Here is a 16,332-nt window from a genome sequence, read left to right as displayed (position 1 = left end):
CTTGGGTGAAACAGCCACCACCAACCGCAGAATCTCTTGAATGTGAAACCCCTACAACAGCAACACCAGTGGAGCTCCCATAAAAAAAGGGAAGATAATCTCCTTTCCCTAACACCAGAGGGGTAAGATAATTTTTAGTAATTTTTACAGCTTTTAAAACAGGCCTGTACAAAATTTAAAATGACATTGTACAGTATAAATATTGAATTAATAAATTACATATGGAAAATTTAAAACTTATTTATGGTGCACTACACTAACCCAAATTTTAATATTTTTCTTTACAGCACTGATGACTCGCCTATGGTAGAAGTGTCATGCTGTACAATTACGTCCCTTCATTGTTCGTCTAATTGTAACTGCCCGATTCATCCTCGTCCACCTTGACAACCTTGCCTCTTTGACAGATATTATCCGGTAAGTTATGTTGTACGAAAGAGAGAGGGAGGGGGTGGTTATGTTTTTTAATCAAGGACAGTATTTTGTTTTGTGTTAATTTATGGAATTGTTACTTACGGATTTTAATTGTACAGTTCATGTACACTATGGTACGTGTAGAATACACTTCAGGTTTAATGAACACTACCATTATGCCTTAAGGATTGCACCATGCATCATGAGATTTTACTGCATAAAACTTTGTAAGGGGTTAGTGGTGTTGTGCAGTCATATTTTTACTGTTTTCACTTGTGGTAGGATAAATATTCATACTTTCATTGAGATTGAACTAGTGTATTAAGAGTATTGTACTGTACAGGCACTTTAGAACAGCAGCATCCCATATTTAGCGAAAGGTCAACATGGTGGTGTTGTGGGCTTTGGGGTTACTATGAGCCAGAATGAAAATCTTTTACTTGTACTTGGTCATTAACTATTCACACATACACAGTGTCACATAGATTCAGTTTTACTTAGGATATTAATACAAGCCCTAAACCTATCTATGATAGCAATAAATCTGTGCCATCAAGTAGTTACTTATATTAAAATGAAAATATCTGTTTACAGAGGTAATACTATAAAAAACTTTTGTTGAAGGAAAAACTTATTTCTGAGGTGCTTAATGTCAAAGGCTAGAACAGGGAATCCAATTTGACAATGATTACCAAAGGAATATAGTTTCCCCTGCTCTAGGGCCAGTGTATCAAAGTGCAAAGCATGGACTCTGTTAGAGGACCCTGCAAGTGCATGCTCATTTGAACTTGACCACAGGACCTCAGCAACTGAAAGTCGAGCTTTAAGTGATGTCAGGCACAGTCTCCTAGAAAAAACCATCCTCCCAGTCATTGCCAGCAAACTGTGCCACGAGAAACCTTCGCCCTCTATTCATTTGTTGTCATCGGAAGTTGTAAACTTATTGTATCCTTATATGATCAAGATCACTTCAAGAACATTATATTAATTATTGTAAGCTTATTCATTTTTTTCCCCCTTCATGACTTGATTAATGAATATAAGCATGCATTGTTAGTGCCAGCATTAAATTGTTTATTTTAGATTTTGTGGTAAGCAGCTTAGTCTGTTTGGTTGTGTTCATGCATGTCTTTTCCCTTTCAACAGGGTCTTTATTACCATCCTAATTCTTATTAAAATTACTGTCCTAGACTTAATGCCTAGTAGATCATAAGTGCTAATCTTGAAATAGGAGTTTGGTTTGCCCGCAACATTTTGGTCACTTTCAGTATTGAAGAGACCCAATTATTAGTTTTTCATTCTACCTTGTTTTAAGTATTGTTCTTCAACCTGGTCTTTAGCTGCTGTGACTGTTAATTTATGGACAAAAACTTGTGATCTTGAAATTCTTATTCCGGATCTAGATACGAATATCTGGCACTATCAATCAGCTAGATCTTTTGCATGTTACATATGATTTTTCATAATTCCTACCATCCTGTGCTCTAGGATCTTCCCAAACTACCATCATGTATGTAGTATCAAATACTGTATGCAGTTAATATTAAGTTATTTCTCCATTATAAGGCTCCTCACTACACAGTGTTCTAGAATATTTAAACCAGCTGTAACCATATTGTGGAATGATCTTCTTAATCGGGCAGTTGAATTGGTGAAAGATCTGAAGTCCAAACTTGATGTGAATGGTTTTAAATAAAACAGGCTGATATAATTTAATCTTCTTCATAGTTTGACATCTGTTACCCTGGATAGGTGTGGTGGGTCGTATACGATCTGACAAGGTTTAAAAAAAAAAAAATTTTTTGCCATAACTTTTTGTACGTGTTGGTGGCGCGTGATATCGACCTGCGAGATCTCAGTTCAGTGCGCGCAGCAGTTGGGTCAGGACACATTTCATTGCAGCTTTTTTCCTTGTGCCGTTTCTGAGATACCCTTGGGTCGAGTTCGACCCATCGATACCTAATTAAGGTAAGCTGTGAAATATCAGTTTTTATATATTTGAGTGTGCATAACTGTTTAGGCGTGTATAAAAAAGGGCTGTTGTAAAGTTTTTGTGAATGTTTTGTACCCCGTACGCGTAACCTCGTTGCAGGCTGAGTTGCCATAAGTTGCCATGTAGCGTATTTTTCTGTAAATGCTAATTTTAATTTTTTTTTACCCTCCAGTTTTCATTGATATAATGGCAAAACGTCGGCAAACTCTTGGCTTTGATCAGATCAACTCTTTTTGAGCTAGAGAGAGTGATGTTGATAATTTGGAAGTTGCTGACATCTCAGATGAGTGCAACGTAGCTGAGATAGAGGGAAGTGTGGTGGGGTTCGATGACTCGAGTGTTGATGAGGAGATGGTTCCCTTGGTCAACACGTAGGGTAAGGGGGCTAGTGCGTCAGCGTATGGTTAGGGAGGGTAGTGCATCAGTGTTTACATAATCATCCCCCCCATTGGCATCGATCTCGCGTGCCTCCCCCCCTCAGGCAGAGTGGCTTACCCCGGTGGAGGAGAGGAGTAGGAAGAGGAGGAGGGGTGAACTCCAGCCAGCCAGGGGAGCGCCAATACGTCGCTTAGTGGAAGCCGAGGTTAGTCTTGATGGTACGATCTGGCACAAAGACCCAAACCCAGCTCTTCCCCACATGTTCACTCCCCGCATTGAGCAAGGAGGTCCGACGTGTCTCGAGTGCTAGGCGCGTGGTTGACATTTTCTCTTTGTTCCTGGACGACGAAATCCTTGAGGAAATAGATTTGCATTGCAGTGTTCGCCTTGCTCTTCTCAGAAGTAAATATTATCAGAACTGTAATGTTGCCCTGAAGGATATTGACTTGAGGGTGCTAAAGGGGTTCATAGGGATTTTGGTAATGTCGGCAGTGGGAAATGACAACCACACTACCACAAAGGACGTGGGACGTCTTGGAAGTGAATCCTTTGTACCGCTGTACTATGAGCAAGCGACGATTTTCCTTGCTGATTCGTGTGCTCCGGTTTGACGACACGACCACTAGAGCCAAAAGGGTGAGAGAAGATTGCCTCACCCCAATCAGGACTGTGTGGGAGCATGTTTTCGCAAATTGTAGCCGCTAGTATAGCCCCGGGCCACATCTAACTGTAGATGAGCAGCTCGTGGCTTTGAGGACTCTGCCCCTTCAAAATGTACATTCCCATCAAACCTGCCAAGTAAGTATTTGTTCCGTAACTTGAATACAAACCACGCTATTTAATAGGGGTATTACTTTCGACGTAGCTGAAATGACGAGCCATTAATTTTTAACGAGGGTTAACTACCCACACCGCTAGTTAGCTTGCTACCGCTCCCCCTCACACACCTGTGATTGAGCTCGCTTTGCTTTCGGGTTGGATGGTGAACGGTCGTTGCTGTTCTTCATCCTCGCTGACTTTTGGCAGCCATTTTGTTTTCTCTTTTTCTTTTAGTGTGTGTGTGTGTGTGTGTGTGTGTGTGTGAAGTTGACTTATGCGACCATGCGCACCTGCCTTGGACTCTCCGGCTGCCCTTGTGGAATATTTGTCGGCGGTCGAGACTGATCCTCACGCCCTTTGTCCTTCTTGCAAAGGTCAACGGCGTGATAGTGTCAACAAGTGTAGGGAGTGGTCTTCCTCCCAGTGGGAGAGGTTTTCGCGACGGCGGAAGTAGTAGTCCAAGCGGGATATTTCTCCTTCGAAGGTTGCTTCGAAGGGAGAAAAACCCAAGGCCTCTTCTTCCATCGCCCAAACCTCCTCCGAAGCTCCTACTCGGTCGGTCTCTTTCGAGAGACCGTCGCGTAGTAACGTAGACAGAGTTATTTCTGACAGACCCCGGGTCTCGAGAGATGAGGTTTCTTCCCCTAACGAAGCAGCACCACCACCTCCCCCTGGGTGAGGCCTTGTCACTAACTTCCGTTTTTCAGATTTGGTCATCCTTGGGGCTCACGGGTTCGCCCTCCAAGGAGGCCCTGCTTCAATTCATCCGCATGGGTGCTTCTGTTAACCCTGGACAGGTAAACGTGTAGAGTATAAGCTACCGCGTATATGCACAAAACAACTTTTTCACTTCTGCGCCGCTTGGGTTCGGCTTCTGAGCGGAAATTTTCCCTGCACCGGTTAGTTAGACCAGACACAGCCGAAGGAACTACTGCCATTGTCCCCTCTCTCGCCGTTTTTTGGAAATTGCCATTTTTTTTTTTCTGGTAGCGTATACGCTACACGTTTACTTGGTAAGTGATTGTGATTGATTTTCACAAGTTTTACAATATTGATTACAATATTTATTTCTGTGGAGAGTGTTTTGATACTTAGTGAACGTTGATAGATGATTTGAGAACATGATGCTAATGGTATATTGGATGTAGGATTACCATCTATAGTTTAATTTAGCCAATATTAGTAATGTGTTGTAATCTCTTTCAGTTTCAATCATGGCACGCAGAAATCTTTCTGAAGAGGAGATCTTGATGAGATTGTTCAGCACTGATGACCTTGGAAGCGATACAGAGGTTGATGATGGAGCTGTTGTGCGTCAACTGTAAAAAGTCTTCTTGCCATCGTTGTATTGGGTCACTTTGCACTGAATGTAGCTCAGAATGGTTAGTATTCATTATTTTCTGTTTTATCTTAATATTTTCTACAATTCTAGCTATAATTTTTGGATATTATAGGTCACATAGACTGGAATAGTGTAAATATGAAAGGAAAATTCATTATCAGCGCTAGTTATTTTTTTGAAAATTTTTAAAGATATTTCTGGGTCGACCTGTGACGCCCGGTGAAAAGGGTCCTCCTTATCTCTTTTCTGATATAAATACTTCCAAATATACCAGAGAAAGTTAAAGCATGGAATGCAGAGGTTACTACCCTCGCGCGAGCACCCTAAGGGCGTCGTGTATAAAGAAAGGGCGTGTGAAAACCACTATTCACAGGTCATCTTCCATTTAGATCAATCCTTCCTCCAAAGGGGGGAGCCGCCCTAACGGCACCAACCTAACTCACCTGATCCACTCAGCGACGCCTGCCTCGAGCGCCCTCTACACATCCTTCTGTTGGACTTGTACTACGACGGTTGCTTTATTTTGTGTCAAGCTTTTCGCTGAGTTTTTGTGGATTTCTTCATCATGACTGAAGCTCTCCTTACTCCTGCACCAATGTTAAGTACCATAGATTGTTTTGACAGTTTTTCTAGAACCGGGCAAGCAGTGTTAAGTAATAGGAAGTGGTTTTTTAATAAGTTCGGCCTTGTGCCTTCCGTGGTCCACGCGGCCATTTTATTGTGTACGCTCAGTGCGTTTTCTATTTGCTTTTTGTTGCCCTTTTGGTACTGGTTATCTGTTAGGTTCATTAATCTTAAGTAATTGTATTTTAATCTTATTTTAAGATTGTAGGCTCCATGCCTCTGTTTGAACCGTTTCTTTATGTGTGGTACTTATTAGTCATTTACAAGTCCGTTCTGTTAACGATTAATAGCGTTCGGGGTTTCATTACAGTTTAGTACCGCCGATTCGGTAGGTCTTTTATTATCATCATTTTTTTTACTGTATTCCCCTTTCGCTATTCTTTGTTACTCTTTTATTGTTATTTTCGGACAGATGTGCTTTATTTTTGAGGTTCGTGCTTGTTAAATTGACCGTCGTAACTGTCGAGTCCGAGAGAATGGGATTCCCGTTTTCTTTCTTTAGACTCGGGAGCCCGTTCTCTGTCTCACTTAAGGGATGACTACGTTTTAGACGTGATTGTTTTAAGGTTACGACGATCTTTCTTGGCTTATAGTTGGTGTTAGATCCGTGTCGTGTTAGTCGCTTTAGGTATCGGCCTGCCTTGCGCGGCCTTATGTTCCCCCCCACCCCCACCCCCCCTTAGTTCCACTCTCTCCTCGCTCCGGCCTGGGAGTTGGGTCGGAACATTATTCATACTCCGCCGTGAGTTTCACCCTAACTGGGAACGCTTATTACCTATTACAGTACCTTTTGCGCCCCTTCGACAGGGAATCCTCCCCTCGTTGGCTTTCCGCAACTTGATTCCGGCTTCGGCCTTCCATTCACACGAATCTGATGTATCTTTTTGTTTTTTACTTTCCGGCGCGTCCTCCCGGAGTGCTATGGAGATTTATTACTACATCCAGTTAACGTATTCCTTCATTGGGTTAAGGATCTATTACCAAACACCCCCCCCTCATAGCCGCCGGGCTTCCATCGCCCTCCGGCTTTCCCATTACATAAGCCATAATTGTTAAAAAGTAATTACTCCGGAGCTTCGGCTCCTCCATATTCATATTCTGTATCAGTTCTATCATGATTTATTTTATTTTTGTAGTAATTACGGCGGAGCTCCGGCTCCTTTTAGTACACGACCTCGGTGTTTCACATCAAATTTAAACTTCCCTGTCTTTACCTTTATATACTTAGTAAAGCTTCTGGGAAACTTTATACTTATCGACCCTTTTTTATTACAGAAAGTACGCTGTGCTGCCAAGGGCTGTTCTGCTACCTTTCTCGATCCGGTAGGCCATGACGTCTGCCGGTCGCATGCCCACTGCGCGATCTCTCTTGTCCGGGAGGATGGCCAGGCCCTTTACATGATCTGGTTCCCGGAAGCATATGCGCTCTGCTACGAGCTTTCCTCCATTCTCCTCAATGATGAGGTAAGTGAGCTAGGTTTTCTGCATGCTAGTTTTTAAGGCTCCGCTTTATATCTTGCTCGTTGGTATTTTTTATTGCTTTCACATAGTGATTTAATGTACTGTATCATGTTTTTTGTCCTGATACTTTCTCATACTTTCCCGTCTGCCGTTCTAAGTTACCCCCCTTTTTTCAGGCTGACGAGGATTCACTCCGGGCGGCCAAAACCAGCCTCCGCTCCTGGGTGTCTGGTTTCGGACGGAATGCCCCACCTGGTTGCCCCTACCTTCTTGATTTGGACATGGCTTCCCAGTTATTCCCTGGTTCCTCCTCGGCTGCAGTGCCTCCGGAACAAGCTGCCCCCATCATCGAGAGTATCAGAGCTGCCCTTCCGGTAGAAGAGGAACACCTGCTCTCCGGAGACATCTCATCCCTGGACATTCCCACAGAACCAATGGATGAGCAGGTGAGTGGTGTGGATTTGGCAGAAACCTTTCTTTCTCCTACTCCTTCCTCTTCCTCTTCTTTCCACGGCTTTGACAAACCTCAGGCTTCTCCTTGGGAAGGTTCCGTCTCGGTTCATCCCAAGGTGAAACCTATTCGTAAAAGTAAACCTAAAACTAATATTTCAGCTTCGCCTCAATCCATTTCTCCGATACCAGGACCTTCCTCAGCCCCTGACGTCCCTATGCTTTCACGCACCCCTCCCCGCCCTAAAGGACAGAAAGGTAAGTCCACTAAATCTAAGGCTTCCGCTGTAGGTAGCTCCTCGGACAGCCAACTAACCTTAGAATCCATACAGGATATGGTGGAGACGAAGCTGCAACGACACTCCGGGGTCATAGCAGAGCTGAAGGACATGGTGGCTAGCCTCATAAGAGACAAGTCTCGCCCTGCTCCGTCCCCAGTTCCTGACGTATCGAAGCTTCCACCTTTCGATAAAAATAACCCTTGGAGGTGCGCATTGCATGCCCCTTATTTGGATGTCACGCTTACACTTGAAGGGTTAGGGACCTGCCCTCTCGAGGATCTGGAGTTCTTTCCTCCAGGTCTCCAGTTCCCCTTCAATGGCTTTGTTCGCTTACGTGAACATGCCTTAGTGCGAATGGACAAGGTCCCGAAGGAGACGATTATCTTCCCAAAGGAGCAGGCCCAAGCTGTCTGGGCCCGTACTCTGGCAGAGTGGGGTTGCTGTAATTCCAAACAAACCCCCCACAAAGGAGCGTATACCATCTTTATCACTCCTCCGTCCATCCCTTCCCCGCTTGCTGATAAAATTGCGGAATTAACTATTCAGTCAGTTAAGGATGGCATTCCCATGCCGTCCCTTAAGGAAACAGATCCCACCTCTCTTCTCGTCCCTGGCACCTCGGCGCTCTGGAACGAGGCTTCCTCTACGTTCACGGTGGGTAAGTTAGACCCAGACTGCGCTTCTCTCTTCTCGGAGAGACTCCCTAAGTTAACGGACCACTTATTGAAAGTGGAATTAGAATCGAGAAACCGGCTGGCAAGAACTCATAACTCCGTAGTTTCCTCAGAGCTCATTGCCTCCTTATATAGTGATGAACCTCTCTTCCGGGTGCAGGCGAAGAACCTCCTGCAGTCGTTCCAGTCGGACCTACATGACTTCTGGACGGCGAGAACTAATTGTCGGAAGCATGTTCTCGCTGAAGCCTCTATTCGGCATGAGCCCAACAGGCTCATTACCTCTTCCTGTTGGGGTAAAACCCTGTTCCCTCAGGAAGAAGTTGATAAGGTTCTCCAAGAAGCAGCAAGGGCTAATCAGAACCATCAGGTTAGGTGGGGCCTTTCGAATAAACGTAAGTTTGAGAACTTGCCCCGTCAACCCTTCTCAAAGAAAAAGCAGAGGTCGTATGTTCCTTTTAAAGCAGCTAGAGGTCACCTTCATCATTCCACGAGCCCTCATTCTTCAACTCCTCCTACGTCTAAAGCCCCTCCTCAACAGATTGTCTTCCTTCCGGCTCCTCAAGGTTCCCAACCAACTGCAGCTACTTCTTGGATGACCTCCCCCGCCTTCCATCAGGCGTACGAGACCTCGGGTTCCTTTCGAGGATACCCTCGAGGCGGCGCTAGGGGAAGAGGTCAGTTCCACCAACGAGGCGGACCTAAAGCTAAGGGTTCCCGAGGGGGTCGTGGGGCTAAGTTCAGCCCCACACCCCTCTTAATGAGAGAATGCCTTGATGAAGTCATTGAGCTTAAGCACGGCATTTCATTCCTGTGCTGAAACTTGGTGACGGGCAAGAGGGCTCTCGAACTTGGGGAAATTGCTCCCCCAGTTCGAATCTAAATTTCTCTTTCACCTTTTTCTTTTTCTCAATATTACTTCGACCTTATCCTAATTTCATGAACTTTCTTTCGTCTTGCTTTCCAAACTGAGAAAAATTTCCCTCATTATATATGTGTATATATTATGTACATATATATATATATTTTTTTTTTTTCCCCTATGGCTTGGATGTTTCTACATCTATTGTAGCCCCGGCGGGGATGTTCATACATCCTTTATTGCTGCCTGCTTTGATGAGTGGGAGGAGGTGTCACGGTTGGGAGGTGTTTGCACTCAAAGCTATATGTGAGAGTATTGGATGATTTCAGCCATCCCAAAGATGGTTTGGACCTTTTTGGCGGAACTATTCTCAAGTGTTGGGTCTTCGGAATCCCGGGGGATCCGATGCTTGGGGTAGGACTCTTGGCTTTTGGCCGGAAGCCCGTCATTACAGATATGGGGAGGATGATTCCATAATTTCTTGGTCTCAGTCCTAACAGGCGGGTTCAGCTTACACCTGTGCCTCTATATCTGTTTTGATGCTATCCTTCGGGTAGGGTATGGAGTGGACCATCTGGGAAGTATACTCTCATTGTGCCGATAGTGGAGAGTGCAAATTTCCTTTCTGATGTGTGATGGCCTAACATTCTCGAGCAGGTACATCAAACTAACCCTTTTCTCTCTCTCTCTCGTCTAATGGATTCTTTAAGTAACGAACCCCCATCCCCTGGATACGCTGACTCTCCCCCGGCACTGTTGACGACCTCTGCTAATTCAATTAAGGAAAATTCTGTTGACGACCTAGGAACAAAAAAGGACCCCCTAGGAACAAAAAAGGACCCCTCTACTCATGTTTTAAACCCAATTAAGTCGGGTAACAAACGGAAACTCCGAATCCTTCATGTTACCCAAATTCCAATAAATACTGATTATGATATGATATATAAAGCATTTAGATGCTATGGAGTAATAAAAGAAATTAGAAGGAAACTTGAAAATGAAAAATGGCATTCATGGATAACTTATAACAATCATGAAGAAGCATTCAACGCAATATGTAACATCAATGATATCAAAATTAATAACTTAAATGTCATGGGTGCCCTATGTGATAAGATACCAAACAGTTTGGATGTATATAGACCTGCTGACTGGTTTGAGAAAGATATCGATTTAACTATGCTCCCCCAAAGAAAGCCAAAACCACCAATGTGGCTTGTTGCTGAGCCTAAAGGGAGTAATGGGAATTATTTTAAAATTAGCAAACTAATTCAGAAAAAGGTAGGAACCATTGCACCAGGTGATATATCTCGCTTTGGGAAAAATAGCTTCCTAATCCATGCAAAATCATACACGCAATCAGTAATACTGTCTAACCTTATGACAAGCAGTGATGAGGATATGTTAGATGTCAAACCCCACCTAAACTTTAGTTACGGAAGGGGAGTAGTCTTCAATAAAGATCTGTATGAATTTACAGAAGGGGAAATACTAGCAATGTGCCCATTAACAGTGTGGAAAGTGCATAAGATTCCTGGGACGTCAATGATTATCCTTACTTTCCAGGATGCTGATGTGCCTTTCCACATCGATATTGAAAATGAAAGAATAAAAGTTCGACCTTTTAAACAAAAGCCCTTACAATGCTTCAAATGTTTCAAATTTGGACATCCTTCTAAAGTTTGTAAAAATGAAAAAATGTGTAGCATCTGTGCTAGTCCTTATCATGGAGAGTGTACACTTGAGCCCAGCTGTTTGAATTGCAATTCAAACCATAAGTCAACTGACAGGAGCTGTGAGATTTATAAGTTTGAAGAAGCAGCCCTCAACAAATCCAGTGTAGAACACACAAGTGTAGGACATGCCAAAAGACTACTGAAAAAACCAAACAGCTATGCAAAGGCACTGAAATCAAGAGAAAATATACCACAGGAGTCATCGAACGCACATAGTGCTGCCAGTAATTCCAAGAAAAGGAATACATCATCTAATGATAGTAAAGTTTTACGTGACAAGGTAAGCATATTGCCTTCCAAGGCTTTGCCACTGTGTATTAAAACTGCGACACTGCCCACTTCTATACAAACTTCATCCCCCATTACCAGCAATAGTACTAACCTCTCTCAGGCCATGTCCTTGCCTGATTTGATGGAGGTTCCACCCGAAACAAAGTTACCAGGTGCACCTGTGGTAGGGAAGGTGCAAAAACCTGGTAGATCCTCACCACCTACAAATAGGAAAAGAGAGAGACCTCCATCTCTCTCACCCCCTTCCATAAGAAATACTAGAATTATGACATCAAATAAATATGATGTTTTGTCTGTTGATGTTTCTGATCACCCAGAAGACAATTTAAATAAATCAGAAATTCAAGTTGAGGTCCACCATCCCCCTCAACAATTGGATCAGAAGGACAACAAGAAAAGCACAAACAAAAAACCATATTTATCAAGACCCTCTCTAATAAAACCACCGGGAAATAGCATTAGATCAAAAATTGCTAATGGGAAGACTTCATCTAAAAGCTCTTCCAAAAAATAAACCATAGTTTTTTCCTCCATTTTGCAATGGAACTGTCAGGGTTTGAGGGCGAAATATGAAGAACTTAAGCTCCTAATTCACGAACAATCCCCCATAATTGTGTGTCTACAGGAAAGTATGCTTGATTCTAACACTCCTAGACCTCGAGAGTATGTTAGCTATAGAACACCATATAATCAACAAGCAGGGAGCCATGGCGGAAGTCTCGTGTACATTCGTCGAGATGTTCCCCAAATACCCATGTCTATACGTACAACCCTGCAGGCAGCTGTTGTACAAATTGATATAGGGAGAAAATATACAATATGCTCTCTGTACTTACCTCCAAATGATAATATTTTATATGATGATTTAGCAGAGGTCATTCAACAACTCCCTCAACCTTTTCTCTTACTGGGAGATATGAATGGTAGACATCCTTTATGGGGTGATGTTTTAGCCAACACAAGGGGCAATATTATCTCATCAATTGTGGAGAATGAGGATGTGGGACTCCTTAATACAGGAGAGCCCACACACTTCCATGTTCAGACAGGTACTTTGTCATGCATTGACCTTTCAATTGCAAGCTCTAACTGCCTTCTTGATTTTGATTGGAGGACATTAGATGATTGGCATACTAGTGATCATGCACCAATCATTATACACACCAACAAGGGTCCGCCTTTGCAAAGATCGCCACGTTGGAATCTAGACAAGGCAGACTGGGTTAAATTTTCCGAGCTAAGCGAAATCGAAGGGAGAGCAGAACAGTTTGAAAGTGTTGATGATGCCATAGACCTACTGAATGGAACTCTTCATACAGCAGGAGTCAATTCAATTCCCAAAACAACAGGGTTATTCAAACGACGACCAGTCCCGTGGTGGTCTTCAGAACTAACTGCACTCCACAGAGCCACAAGAAGATCTCTTAACACGATTGCGTAGACGCAGAACTGATGAGAATTTAACTATGTACAAGAAATGTAGAGCACAGTTCCGTCGTGCCATGAAAGAAGCAAGGCGCCAGTCATGGATGTCTTTTGTTTCCTCCATTAACAGTAGAACACCACCATCTTCTGTGTGGAGGAAAGTAAAAAAGATAGCTGGCAAATTCACCCCCAACCCACCACCAGTGTTGAAGGTGAATGGCCAGTATGTAACTGAAGCAAATGAAGTTAGCAATGCCCTGGCTAATCATTTTTCAAATGTATCCAGCAAGTGTGAAGGAGCCCCTGGTCACCAGTATAGGAGCACTGAAGAAAAGAAAATTTTAAATTTTGCAACAAGAAGGGAAGAGTCGTATAATTCTCCTTTCACTGAAAGAGAATTTGATTCCGCACTTGCTCATTGCAACGATACAGCCCCTGGACCCGATGGAATTCCATATGCAATGATTAAACATGTCCATTTTAATACAAAGCTATTTATTTTAAGCATTATTAATAGAATATGGCATGATCATAGTTACCCAAGTGTTTGGGAACTAGCCATTATTTTAGCCTTTTTAAAACCCGGTAAAGACAAGTTTTTAGCAGCAAACTATCGTCCTATTGCATTGACATCTTGTTTATGTAAAATCATGGAGAAGATGGTCAATGCAAGACTGATATGGTACCTTGAAAAGAAAGGTATTTATCACCGATTCAATGTGGATTCCGAAAAATGCACTCAACGACTGATGTGTTGATACGACTTGAGTCTTCTATTTGTGAAGCCTTTGCTTCCAAACAGCACCATGTTACAGTATTTTTTGACCTTGAAAAGGCATATGATACCACATGGAGATATGGTATTCTTAAAACCATTCATGAATTGGGATTGAGAGGAGAGCTGCCACTATTTATTCAGGCATTTCTTTCACGTAGAGTTTTTCAAGTGAGAGTGGGGGAAACTATCAGAGAGTAAGTGCCAGGAAGAAGGAGTTCCTCAGGGTAGTGTGCTGAGTGTAACCCTTTTTGCACTAGCAATTAATGGGATATCCTCAGCCATTCCCCAGGATGTTCTCTCAACATTATTTGTGGATGATCTCTCAATATCATTTGCTGGCACTAGAATGGCATGGTTGAGAGAAAAATCCAACTCTCTATTGATAAAATTATCAAGTGGGCTGACATGAATGGATTTAAGTTCTCGACAAGTAAAACTACCATTGTCCGTTTTTGTCGTATTCGGGGAGTACATCCAGACCCGGATATATACATTAAAGGTCAACGGATACCATGTGCAAGAGAAGCTAAATTTTTAGGTTTGATATTTGATTGTAGGCTTACATGGGTTTCTCACTTAAAAGCATTAAAAGCTAAATGTGTTGAAGCTCTGAATATCTTAAAAGTATTGTCCCATACATGGGGGGGGGGGCAGACCGCAATACTATTTTAAATTTATACAAGGCCTTGATTTTTTCCAAAATTAGTTATGGTTGTCAGGTATATTCTTCAGCCACCCCAAGCCGGTTAAAAATATTAGACTCGACACATCATGCAGGTATTAGATTGTCTACTGGAGCTTTTAAAACCTCGCCTATCCCAAGTCTCCTTGTTGATGCTGGAGAGTTACCTCTAGACCTTTACCGAATGTCTTCCATTCTTCGGTATTGGTTTAGATTGCAAAGACTCCCTAACTCTCTAGCCTTTCAGACTGCAAGCCTTGTAAGACATGCATCATACTTTGAGTTGCACCCAAAATCTCCTCAACCTTATGGCTTTCGGGTGAAACGATTATTAAATAGTCTGGATATAATTAGAAATAAGGTACTTCCATTCAAGGTATCATCAACGCCTCCATGGAAGTTACCAGAGATATCTTATATATTTATATATTTATTGGAGATAAGAAGAATATGCCAGACCTAGAAGCCAGGTCTCTTTTTAATGAACATGTTAAAGAACATAGAGGATCAACTTTTATCTATACTGATGGCTCCAAATCTGATGCTGGCGTTGGATTTGGAGTACATAGTAATGGTTTTAATTGTAGAGGTGCACTAACTCTGACCGCTTCCATATTTACTGCCGAACTGTATGGCATATTAACCGCTATTGAGAAAATAGCGTTGGAGAAGGAGGGTAATTTTACAATTTTTAGTGATGCAAGGAGTGTCCTTCAAGCTATGGAAGTTTTTAATTCTAATAACCCTCTAGTTTTAAAGATTTTAGAATGGCTTTTCCTTATTGGACGGAGAGGTATAACAGTTCAATTTTGTTGGGTTCCAGCACATGTAGGTGTGTCTGGGAATGAGAAGGCAGATTCACTGGCTAAGGAGGCTGCATCCGAGTTGCTGCCAAGAAGGTATCCCATTCCCTGTAATGATTTCTTACCTGACATCAAGAAATTGGTTTGCAATAAATGGCAACAGCAATGGGATAGTCAAGATGGCAATAAAATGAGGGAAGTAACAAATGACATATCTCCTTGGAGGTATAATATGATGCCCCGAAAATGGGAGACGTCTCTTTGTCGTCTCCGTATTGGTCACACTCGGTTGACACATGAGTTTCTGCTGAAGGGCCAACACCAACCGTATTGTGACGACTGTTTAGTACCTCTAACAGTAAGGCATTTGTTGACCGAATGCCCCAATTATAACAACTTGCGGAATAGATATTTGTTTGAGGCTCGAGGTGAGGGTGGCAGGTTCATCCTTGCCAAGATTCTTGGAAATGATGTGTCCTACCATGCAAGTGGCATTTTTAGATTTCTTTCAGAAGCAGGTCTTCTGAAAAATATTTAACTTTTATGACATTCAATTTTTATGATTTTAATTGAATACTCTTTAGTTTTTTATTTTATTTTATTTTTTATTTTTGTATAAATAAATTAAATGTTACCGGCATCAATGACCTTAGATGTCAGGATGCCTGAAAACTTTAAATCAATCAATCAATGTATATATTTATATATATATATATATATATATATATATATATATATATATATATATATATATATATGTATATATATATATGTATGTATATATTTATATATATATATGTATATATTTATATATATATATATATATATATGTATATATATTATATATATATATATGTATATATTTATATATATATATATATGTATATATTTATATATATATATGTATATATTTATATATATATATGTATATATTTATATATAATGTATATATATATATATATATATATATATGTATATATTTATATATATATTGTATATATATATATATATATATATATATATATATATATATATATGTATATATTATATATATGTATATATTTATATATATATGTATATATATATATATATATATATATATATATATATATATATATGTGTGTGTGTATATATTTATATATATGTGTATATATTTATATATATATATATGTATATATTTATATATATATATATATGTATATATTTATATATATATATATATATGTATATATATATATATATATATATATTATATATATATATATATATATGTATATATTATATATATATATGTATATATATATATATGTATATATTTA

The 16,332-nt window shown here is 41.0% G+C and overlaps 1 protein-coding gene and 1 long non-coding RNA gene across 2 annotated transcripts in view; one reads left to right on the top strand and one right to left on the bottom strand.

The window, feature by feature from the left end:
• LOC137660255 (uncharacterized) overlaps positions 1–16,332 on the top strand; it is a 132,672-nt gene that overhangs the window by 44,907 nt on the left and 71,433 nt on the right. The gene's annotated exons all lie outside the window — the stretch shown is intronic.
• The window catches only part of LOC137660252 (FMRFamide peptide receptor frpr-18-like), a 97,666-nt gene that overhangs the window by 50,435 nt on the left and 30,899 nt on the right, over positions 1–16,332 (bottom strand). The window lies entirely within an intron of this gene.

Source organism: Palaemon carinicauda, chromosome 20, assembly GCF_036898095.1.
Source record: "Palaemon carinicauda isolate YSFRI2023 chromosome 20, ASM3689809v2, whole genome shotgun sequence".
In the NCBI taxonomy this organism is placed as follows: Eukaryota; Metazoa; Arthropoda; class Malacostraca; order Decapoda; family Palaemonidae; genus Palaemon; species Palaemon carinicauda.
This window is presented reverse-complemented; position numbering and strand designations above follow the sequence as displayed.